The sequence below is a fragment of the Zea mays genome, chromosome 5, assembly GCF_902167145.1.
Source record: "Zea mays cultivar B73 chromosome 5, Zm-B73-REFERENCE-NAM-5.0, whole genome shotgun sequence".
NCBI lineage: Eukaryota > Viridiplantae > Streptophyta > Magnoliopsida > Poales > Poaceae > Zea > Zea mays.
Genome location: NC_050100.1, coordinates 49,657,002 through 49,667,939, shown reverse-complemented (window position 1 = coordinate 49,667,939; position 10,938 = coordinate 49,657,002). Strand labels below are relative to the sequence as shown.

The window sequence follows — 10,938 nt, the reverse complement described above, 5'->3', positions numbered from 1 at the left end:
TCCGGCAGAGCCGAAGTGACCGCCGTCACTTCGCCGCTCCACTGACCGGTCTGACAGAAGGACAGCGCCGCCTGCGCCACTCCGACTACAGTGCCACTCGACAGAGTGAGACTGACAGGCAGTCAGGCCCTGTCGAAGGCACCATAGGAAGCTCCGCTCCACCCGACCCAGGGCTCGGACTCGGGCTAAGACCCGGAAGACGGCGAACTCTGCTCCGCCCGACCCAGGGCTCGGACTCGGGCTAAGTCCCGGAAGACGGCGAACTCCGCTCCGCCTGACCCAGGGCTCGGACTCGGGCTAAGACCCGGAAGACGGCGAACTCTGCTCCGCCCGACCCAGGGCTCGGACTCGGGCTCAGCCCCAGAAGACGACGAACTCTGCTCCACCCGACCCAGGGCTCGGACTCGGGCTCAGCCTTAGAAGACGACGAACTCTGCTCCGCCCGACCCAGGGCTCGGACTCGGGCGCAGCCCCAGAAGACGACGAACTTCGCTCCGCCCGACCCCAGGGCTCGGACTCCGCCCTGGCCTCTGCCGACGACCTCCGCCTCGCCCGACCCAGGGGCTCGGACTCGGCCTCGGCCATGGAAGACAGACTCGACCTCGGCTTCGGAGGAGCCTCCACATCGCCCAGCCTAGGGCGCAGGCCAGCCACGTCAACAGGAAGCGCCATCATCACCCTACCCCAAGCTGACTCAGGCCGCAGGGAACAAGACCGGTGTCCCATCTGGCCAGCTCCGCCAGATAGGCAATGATGGCGCCCCGCACGCTCTGTGACGACGGCGGCTCCCAGCTCTCTGACGGAAGCAGGTGGACGTCAGCAAGGACTCGACCGCTCCAACAGCTGTCCCTCCGCCAGGCACCGTCGCTCCTCCAACGGCCACGACATCACACCAGCAGGGTGCCAAGATCTCTCCGGCTGCCACATTGGCATGTACTTAGGGCGTCAGCTCTCCCTCGCTAGACACGTAGCACTCTGCTACACCCCCATTGTACACCTGGATCCTCTCCTTACGCCTATAAAAGGAAGGACCAGGGCCCTCCTAGAGAGGGTTGGCCGCGCGGGGACGAAGACGGGACAGGCGCTCTCTTGGGGCCGCTCGCTTCACTCTCCCGCGTGGACGCTTGTAACCCCCTACTGCAAGCGCACCCGACCTGGGCGCGGGACGAACACGAAGGCCGCGGGATTCCCACCTCTCTCACGCCGGACTCCGGCCGCCTCGCTCTCTCCCCCCTTTGTGCTCGCCCACGCGCTCGACTCATCTGGGCTGGGGCACGCGGCACTCACTCGTCGGCCTGAGGGACCCCCGGTCTCGAAACGCCAACACATATATTCTCATATTATCGCACCACATTACCACATCGAACCCACAACCATCTAGTATACCTAACATTCCCCACTCCTTGAAATACAGCTTGTCCCCAAGCTGTCTTTCGCATGACCGCCAGGATCCCAAAGAAAGACAGAGATATTGTCTTGTCCACTGCTAACAGGACCCGGACCAGAGGTAACAAAGCCAGCACCAGCAGCAATCCCTGAACCAATGAGATCGAGGCTAGTGACAATGTCAGTGCCAACAAGTCCAACACCAGTGAAAGCAAGGTTCCATTGTGTTATCCTCTCCATTGCAGTGTACCCTCCGGTTGCGAATGCCATGAGTATTGTATTATATGTGTACGCACAAGGCACAACTCTAGCTGTCGCTGTCTGGTCAAACAACTCCTCAGCATCATTTAGCTTTCCTGCCTTGCACAACACCCAAATCATGCTCGTGGTGAAAATGAGAGCCTGAGCATTGCTGATGCTAGCGATAATTGCTAGGATATGCTTGGTTGTTCTCTGGCTGTGAATTAGGGTACGTTTGGTTGCAATAACATGACGGAACGGGATAGGACGATCCCTCAAATAAGGTTGTTTCGTTTAGGGTCAAGGGTTGGGACAGAACTATCCCAGTGTTGTCCCCAGTTATCCCTCAAAATTGGAGGGATGAGAGAGGACACCAGGGGACGTCCCTGTCCTGGCTATCCCGCAACCAAACGCACCCTAAAGGCTCAAGATCGATGAAGATGTGCCCCAACGTGATGAAGTGGTCCCAGCTGCCAGACCTCTGGAAGGATGTCTGGTTCTTGAGCCACCAGAGCAGCCTCAGGCCTGTCGTGTCGTGGTCAGCAGCAGTAGAGTTATTCCCCCACAGGTGGCTGCAGACGTCGAGGCCGCGGATGAAGCAAATCATTGAACACCTGTTGGGCAAGGTGTTGGGAACTGCCTCCTCCTCGTCGTGGCGCAGGCCGACGATGAGGTCACCGTTGGGGCAGCACATGAAGACGATGGTGGCCCTCGTGTAGACAATTGAACCTTCCAGGAACATGTTAAGCCACATTCTAAGATCGGCGAGCTCGACGGCTGCCTGCCCGCCGCATGAAACTGCGGCGTCTGCCTCCGGAGCCACAGGGTCCACCGCCCATGAGCGCTTGAAGCCTAGGTCCCCGAGAGGCTGCTTCAGGTACCTCTCCTCCAACCAGTGGCGGAGGACGGAAAAAAATTTAGGTATGGCTCGGCGAACGGCGGAAGCTCGGCGGTCGGCGTGTCGCGCTCGCGGACGGATCTGCTCGGCGGACGGCGAAGCCGGAAGGCACAGCAGCTCAGCGGACGGAGGGTCAGGGACAGGCGGACAGCGGCTCGACCGGCGAACGGAGGCACAGGGGCAACGGCACGTGCTCCGGCCGAGCGGACGGCGGGCTGAGGTGCGGAGCTGCTCCTGCTCGCCTTCTCAGGCCGTCGGGCGAACGGCGGACGGCGCGCCGGAGTCGCGGAGCGGCTCGGTCCGAGGCTCCAAGTTCGAGCGGACGGCGGACGGCGGACGGCGGGCGGAGCGCCTGAGCAGTGAGCAGCGGAGGCGCGGAGTCGGCGGAGAGGCTCGGTCCGAGCCCGAGCGGACGGCGGGCGGAGGCCGGAGGCGCGGAGCTGCTCGCCTGCTCCGCTGCTCGGGCCCTCGGGCGCTCGCCGGACGGGCGGACCGCGAACGGTGGCCGGAGAACCGTAGCCGCGGCGCGCCGGCGCGGCTCGGGGCCTCGGGCCGAGCGGACGGCGGAGAATCGCCAGAGCCAAGAGGCGCAGACGGTGCCGCGGTGCTGGGACCGTTGGCTCGGGCCTCGGCGCTCGGCGGCGGACGTGCGGGATGGCGGACGGCTCAAGCGCTCGAGCGACTGACTGATTAGGGTTTAGAAGCTGGGCCGGATCTTTTTTTTGGTATGGCTTGGGCTATAATAGGCCATAATGGGCCCTCCGCCCCTGCCTCCAACACTCTGAACGAATTGAACACGAACCTCCAGCTGGCTGAGTTTATTACTATTATAACACTCGTTTCAGTAGCCTTCTCTGTTATAGTATTCTTAAATCCATCTTCTCCCTAATAGTATTTAAAAGTGTTTTCATCCTTTTATAGAGTATTCTGCTCGTTTTTTAATTAATTTACTTTTTCTTCCGTTGCTTTATCTCTTGACATGACAATATCGTCTCTGGCGTCTCCATCCGTTTGATCGCGAGAGAAATCTGATCGACTTCATTTCCCTACAACTCATGTCATCTTCACGTCGCCGCCGCCATGGATCACCTCCCTCCTCGTCGCAGTAGGATCACCTCCATCCCCACCGCCACAACAGGTTCTAGTCATCCAACGGTTCCACCACAGCAAATTATTGTCTCCCTCCGCGATGAAGCCGATCAGACTCGTGGCGTTGGCATTTGTAGTTCAGTACACTGAATACTGATTATGGAGGAAGTACTTTAGCATATTAATATTTTATTCATTGAATGGGAGACATGACTTTGACCTTCATGATTGAGCGGCATGCAGTCTACTGAACACTCGAGTAAACTTCATTTTCTTTTTCATGGCGTTCTATGAATGAAATTTAGAAGGACTTTTTATGACCTGAATACTCATCCATGATTATATGTGCATTATACAGTTTATTTAGGAGTAACAATAAGCTCTAAATCTTACACTATAAAATTTAAAGAGCCAACCGAGTTAAGATTAGACTATGTTTCTATTTATTTTTGAACTAAAATTAATTTAGGACACTAACAAATTGTAAAGAAAGCTTGATAGATGCATTATTTTGCCTTATTTATGATTATATCATACTTATTATTCAAAGTTGAATGGATGAAGGAACTGTCCATGAATTTTTTCACTTAGCTGGTTGCAAAGACAAACAATCAGTACATGTCGTTTTACTGTTTCAGCAGTCCAGTAATATGTGTAGTTTCTTAACTTACTTTTATATGTTGCAGCACTTAACTCGTTGCTTGTTTGGTTGTAAAAACAACCAGACGGACTCTGCAAAAACAAACAGCCATGCCTGATTGGTTGCTCTTATTTGAAGCAACGGTGTTGCATATTGCTTTCTAGCTATTGTTGTTGTTGTCCTATGTTTGCAGCAGCGGGTGCATGCATAGCAGCCGAATAGCTATGGCTGCATATTGTTGTTGTCTTGAGTTCAGGCATCAACTTCCAGGTCGCCTTCAGCCTTTACACGAAATCAGTTCAGACAAATAGGGGCTGAGCTATGGCTGCATATTGTTGTTGTCTTGAGTTCAGGCATCAACTTCCAGGTCGCCTTCAGCCTTTACACGAAACCAGTTCAGACAAATAGGGGCTGATTAGATTTCTCCTGCCATCTTATATTACGGATGAAGGCGCTCGGGATAATATTGTCATGTCAAGAGATAGAACAACGGAAGAAAAATTAAAATAATTAGAAAACGAGCAAAATACTATTCAAAGGGATAGAAACACTTTTAAATACTATTATGGACAAGATAGAATTGAGAATATCATAATAAATAAGCCTACTAAAACGAGTGTTATAATAGCAATAAACTCCAGCTGGCTTGCAGGTTCCACAGGTAGTGCTGCCTCACCGACGCGTCGATCTGCTCATCCAGAGCTCCTGCCATGTAGTTCCTGCTCCACCCGATGGGGAGGAGTTTGTGTTGGTCGTGCTGGACGCGGTAGATGTGGCAGAACTCCCATGGGTTGCCCCTGGTGTCGTGCATGACTTGGTCCTGTACGCGCGCCTCTCCATCCGAGTCGATCTTGGAGAAGATGGGCTCCGCATAGTATTGCACGTGTTGCAGCAGCTTTGTGCCGTTGGTGTCCAGGCGGAAGCGGTCCATCTCACAAACGGAAACGGAGGAAGATGTGGGCGCAGCCGTGACCGAGGCGGGGCCACGCTGGACGAGCTCCTTGGTGAGGTGAAGCGGTACGGCGAGCTCGAGGGAGATGTCGGTGATCTGAACAGCGTCGTTTGTTGTGCACGCGAACGCCGCAGTGTCGACGACGAGCTGCTCCGAGCAGACGAGGTTGGATTCGTGCAGATCCGTGGCGCGCACCTCGGCGATACGGCGCCGCTGCACCTCTAGGTCGGCCAGCCTCTGCACCGTCGCGGTTGCCTCCATAGTCGCGCGCCACTTGCGGATCGGCTGCTTGAGTTGGCTCCAGCAGTCGGTCGTCGGGAGCGAGGGTCCCGCTGGCGGCCTCGCAGATGGGGGTGAGGTAGGACAGCGCAGATCTGCTGCCTCCGTGGATGGAGGTGTCGAAGCTATATCCGGCGCCGGTGGCGATGATTTCGGTGATGGTGAGCAGCGGATCGAGTTGCCGTAGGACTAGATGGGCACCGACCGCCGCACCATTTCGTAGCAGATCACTCACTCCACCGTGGCCACGTGCAAGTAGAGATGTCCAAATGGGCCGCCCGGCCCGACCCGTTTTGGGCCCGGCCCATCAGGCACGGTTAGAAAAACGGGTCGGGCCGTCTAGGCACGCGGGCTCAATTTCCTGTCCGAGCCCGACCCGCAGCGGGCCTAAACGGGCCAAGCCAACGGGCCGAAAAACAGGCTATGGAGGCCGGTAAGCACGTTTTAGTGTAAAAAAAGCGGGCTTAACGGGCTTAGAGGTAAACGGGTCGTGACGGGCTAGCCCACCGTGCCTAGTTTCTTGTCCGAGCCCGGCCCGCTTATTCGTGTCGAGCCGGCCCGGGCCCGCATAGAACCGGACCGTGTCGGGCTCGGACCGGGCCCAAATAACGGGCTTCGTGTCGGGCTCACGGGCCTCGTGCTTATTGGACATCTATACGTGCAAGCGTGTCCTGAATCTCCTGCACCAGCTGCAGCACCACCCCATCTCCTCGAGTCGACGCCGCTGCAAGGAGGAGTGAGCTTGCGACGGCGCTAGGGACCGGAGCCGGAGAAGACGGGGTGGATTGGATGAATCCAACTGGCGAGGCTTGAGAAGGGTTGGGAACATAGTAGGCACCACAGTTGAGGACCAGCATCGAACACTTGGTGGGCACGGCCGCGAGCTCGGCATAGGGGAAGTATCCTAGGGCCATGTGGTCCAGGAGGTGGTGGTGTCGCTAGCACTCGGGGCAGGAGTCAAAGAGGTCGTGCCAATAGGCACCCGAGAAGCGGGCCAGCGCCACCGTGTCGAGCCGCACGTCGAGGAGGCCTCGTCCATGGAGTAGCGCTCGTTGGGGTCAACGTTTGGTGCCGGTGGGAAGGGCTCGTACCACGCCGAGAGGCCCTGCTTCAGGGCTGGTTGCCACGTCGCCTCCTCACAGATATTCTCATACGTTTTATGTTGGTGCTTGGTGGTGACCGCGGGAAAGAGGACGGCGATGTCGGTGGCAAGCTGGGCCAGGGTGCACGGGCAAGGGACGGCCGGCTAGGGATGAGGGTGGCGGCGGATTTGGGAGAAGGTCTTGCGAGGAAAGGGGAGGTGGTTGGCGTTGGGCGATTGTGAAGGCGTGGGAGGCAAAATCCTCGAGCGGCCGAGGAGGATGGCGGCGTTGAGCTGATGCGGCTGGTGTTTTGCGAACGGGGGAGGGACATCCTCAAGTGCTCAAACGAACTATGCATTGCCCGGTGAACCGTGCATTCAGCTCTGTCGACGAAGGTCGTTGAGTGCTTATATCCTTCCAATCTTGTTCATGAACTGCTACATAAGGACATGGCATTAAGGACAACGCATTGGGAAATAAATGTATGTGAAAAAATGTTGTGGCATTGCCAACGATGTAACAGCACTAGCTCTGAAACTTGGCAGGTTGAAAGCTCTTGGGCGGCTACTTCGTATGTTCAGAAACCACTCTGATCATTATCATATGTGCCATATCTGAATTTAATAAACCACCGAATACTGTGTAAATAAAACAATACAAAACTAATGATGATGTACACCAAGAATTATTTTGAATCACTGAAATACCCTATTTCAATCTCAGCCCCAAGATGAATCAATCACCTGCAAATATGAGCTCCATCCCAGAAAAAAGTCACCTGCAGTAAGGCAGTTGTTATTTATAGTCACATACAAGCCAAACACACATCAACAGAAGAAATTTTGCAAAGCGTTTAAGCAAAGTGAGGAATGTTGGACATGGGGATGCACACACTGTTCGAGAAGACAGTGAATGCATGATAACTTATTCCAAGCTTGCTATTGGCAACGTAAAGCGCTGAATGAGCTACAGAAAGAAGCCCATCAAAGACTCTAATTTGTTGCCTCTCAAGACACAATGTTACCAGTGATGATTACATTCAAGAGAAACCTCGAAACAAACAACATTAACACATCAATTACAAGGGTAAACAAAATATACCCTAACAACATTTAAAATTAGTTCAGAGATACCAAAATATTACCAAGATACCAAACCAACCAACATTTAAAATTAGTTAGTTAAATTAACAAGTGAACAATTGGCCTCGCACCACTAGTTAAGAGATACCAAAATATAATAGGCAAAAGTTGGCCTGTTCTGCAACATTGGCTGTATTTTACTTTGTTATCGTCACCCACCTCTTTTTAGACAACTCATACGAGAAAAAAGATAAGGAATCTATCAGATCATCGTATCCGATATAAAAGAAATATCATGATACACGATCAAGCAGGTCAGGCACTATCACTTCAAGGTATTACCAAAAAAACGTGGAAAAATTATCAGTTTTGCATGCGATGGAATATATGCGGCCTTTCCAGGATTGGATTGCCATAAAAGAACGCAACCAATCAGGATATAACCACACAACTATTTTAGAATACCATGTGGCGTCCGAGCCATTATACAAAGAGGAACAGAGTCTTCCTTCAGAATTGGTAATGGACGCATTTAATAAAAAAAAATCATCTAAAATGTCAGGTATTGCCCGCTCGATAGATTTGAGTTCAGACAGTTAACGGTTTGGTCTTCAACTACCACTAGTATCAGAAACTCTAGTCCAAAACACAGTTGTTCATCACCATTCAAAATTCATCTTCTCAGAACAGGAAGTAAAAAACAACATAAGTAAACTACTAATAAAAAGGGTTTGATCGTCAAATACTACCATGGTAGCATCTGAAACTCTAGTTCACAAAAGTTGCTCTTCATCGCTCTCGTCTAACTGAACCACAAAAAATCAGTTTATGATACCGCCTGCAACAAAGAGAAAATATAGCAGAACCAGGACAAGACAGTGAGCTACGACTTGGTGCCACAGCTGGACAACGTACTTATAATCCTAGACAAGAAAAAAATTAAGGGGTGTACATGTAAGTTATTTAATACCCTTGGGGTTTCTATGCATTATTATGCTACATAGCATGCATTTTGGATTTTGCCCAATCCAGAATAGATTACAACGCACAAATGTAGATCAACAAACTTTAACAGTCTTGACTTTTGACAAATAATTTAGCCAACAATTTTAACCAATAAATAATACAGACTTAATGTATCCTTCAGTAATCACAAGTTTATAATAACCATAAACAATATAATTTAAACTAAATAAATAGTGAACGTGTGAGAATTGAGGTGGCAAGTGTAACTGCACCTTATAAATTCTACAAAAGGTAACAGTAGTCAGGCCAACCTAGGAAATAATTCCAGTGATTACTATAAAGACTCAAAGCAAAATTGCCAGTCCTGTTATAAGCACAATAGTCAACACAGGGCGTGAGCATCAGCTACATGCAAAGGGAGACAAAACTACTGGTTGAACTCCTTGTTCTAAAGCCTTAAAAATAATTATGTTGCATAAAAAAGGCAAAAAAAAATGTGGTTTAAACTCACAGATGTTAACAATCTCGTGCTGTTATTTAACTCCCAACTCACAGTACAGAGCCGAAGCTGATGACAACACAAACTATCCGAGTTCTTCAGCCTCAACACAAATCAGAGAGCACTAGTGCAAGGATAGTTGAACTCGGCACAGATCCACTCAGTATAATTATTAGGAGAGAAATAACTAAAACACAGCATTATTATAAACTAAAACGCATTTCGACGCTGCGTAGAGGGCCACAGGATTGTCAAGACTCGTCATGCGAGGGCAGCAGCTCCAAGTAGGTTCTACCTGACAAGCATGTAGTTGGAGCCGATTGTAGCCTCGAAACATTGGGTTGACTTCAGTGGCCAACGGGATGTAAGGTTTGGAGCAAGAAAAAATGCATGATCCTAATTATGAGTTTGTCAGAACATGACACAAATCAAGGCTCAGATATGAATCAGCTTTATCTGTCATGACTTATCAGAAGCAGAACTGGCGTTGTAAGCTGAATGGTTGTATCATCACCGCCAAATCAACCACATGAATGAAATGAGCTCACGCACAAAATAAAAGGAGACAGCTGAAAGATCACTAGATGGCTCATATTAAGAAATTCAACCATTAATTTTCCCTTTGCTTCACGGGTTAGATCAGAAGCGCGGGTAATGTCAAATCACTGCCATCAATCAATCAAACGAATCATCAAACCAAACATAATAAAGAAATGGTCTATTACGAAAATTTGTATCCATTGCTTTGACACAGACCAATCACAAAATTCATCAGGGCCTGCAACACTGAATGGCATAGTGGATCTAGCACAGACATTGGGGCTTCCTTCTTCAAGTACATCCGACAAGCCCGGGGTAAGCACCGTGCAGATACCAAATTAGATCTTAAAATCGGGAGCGAGGTAAGAATAAAACAAAGAAAATACGGGCGAGGTAAGAATAAAACAAACAAATAAGCTAAGTAGTGGAAGACAAAACTGTAGTCAAGCAACAATCATATTGCCTACTGGAGTCATGGCAACTGAAACGATTTCTTGACGAGTCGATTTATCCCTCCTTGCGTGAGCGGCGCAGCACGCAAGAATTTGTGTCGCCGCCGTTATGAACAAGAGGGGAAACAGTACGGTACAGATCGAAACGATGCAAAACAACTCCGTCCAACAAAAAAATATAAGAGTGAAACGGGAAGCAGACTGCAGCGCGGACGACAAACGAAATCTTAGATGATGATGCGGGGGCAACATGGCATTACACGATAAGGCGGGGGCAACCAGCATGACAAATGAAAGCTTGGGTGAGGCGGTGGTGGCGGCGGCGGCTTGAAACCCTAGATAGCAAAATGGAGCACAGGTCGGCTGTTTTATAGCCTCCGTGGCGGCGAAGTGGTCTAGGGCAAACGGCAAAGCAGCAAAACCGAGTTCAAGCGAGTCTGCTGCCACCTCGAGCCGACCTTGACAAACGGCCGAGCCTACAGACAGGCTCGAGCTCGATTCCACCGAAGCTCGCCGAAATTTGAGAAAAAAAACTCGTCTACGAATCGGCTCAGGCTTGGTTTGATGGCGAGCTTCCAACGAACTCGCTTTTTTTAGCTCGAAAAGAAGTGAGCCGAGCCAGCTCATATAGGGCATGTTTGGTTCAGCTTTTTTCTGACCAGCTTTTCTGAAAATCTGGCTGTGAGGAGAATCTGGCTATAGGGAGAATCTGAGTATCATTACGATTACGTGTGGAGAAAGATAAAGTTGTTCATAGGGCTCATGATCTAGAAAGTGATGGATTCCTACTATTACAACAACTCAACCGATTATGTGTTTATGTTGATTTTGGA

General features: G+C 50.8%; 1 long non-coding RNA gene and 2 other non-coding genes across 5 annotated transcripts; all 3 read right to left on the bottom strand.

Moving 5' to 3' along the window:
• Positions 1-6,951: 6,951 nt before the first annotated feature.
• LOC100304187 (uncharacterized) lies at positions 6,952-10,502 on the bottom strand. 3 transcript variants are annotated; one of them, NR_146396.1, is made up of 4 exons: positions 9,409-10,434; positions 8,398-8,486; positions 7,274-7,344; positions 6,952-7,180 (listed from the first exon to the last, which is right to left on the bottom strand). It is a non-coding gene; the product is annotated as an uncharacterized lncRNA (long non-coding RNA). The 3 variants fall into 3 exon arrangements; NR_146395.1 differs by lacking the exon at positions 6,952-7,180 and having other exon boundaries at positions 7,206-7,344; NR_146397.1 differs by having other exon boundaries at positions 7,176-7,344; positions 8,398-10,502.
• On the bottom strand, positions 8,030-8,169 carry LOC111589455 (small nucleolar RNA snoR80). The gene has a single exon (XR_004849875.1). It is a non-coding gene; the product is annotated as a small nucleolar RNA snoR80 (small nucleolar RNA).
• On the bottom strand, positions 8,229-8,320 carry LOC111589430 (small nucleolar RNA Z157/R69/R10). Its single transcript, XR_004849853.1, has one exon. It is a non-coding gene; the product is annotated as a small nucleolar RNA Z157/R69/R10 (small nucleolar RNA).
• Positions 10,503-10,938: the final 436 nt, after the last annotated feature.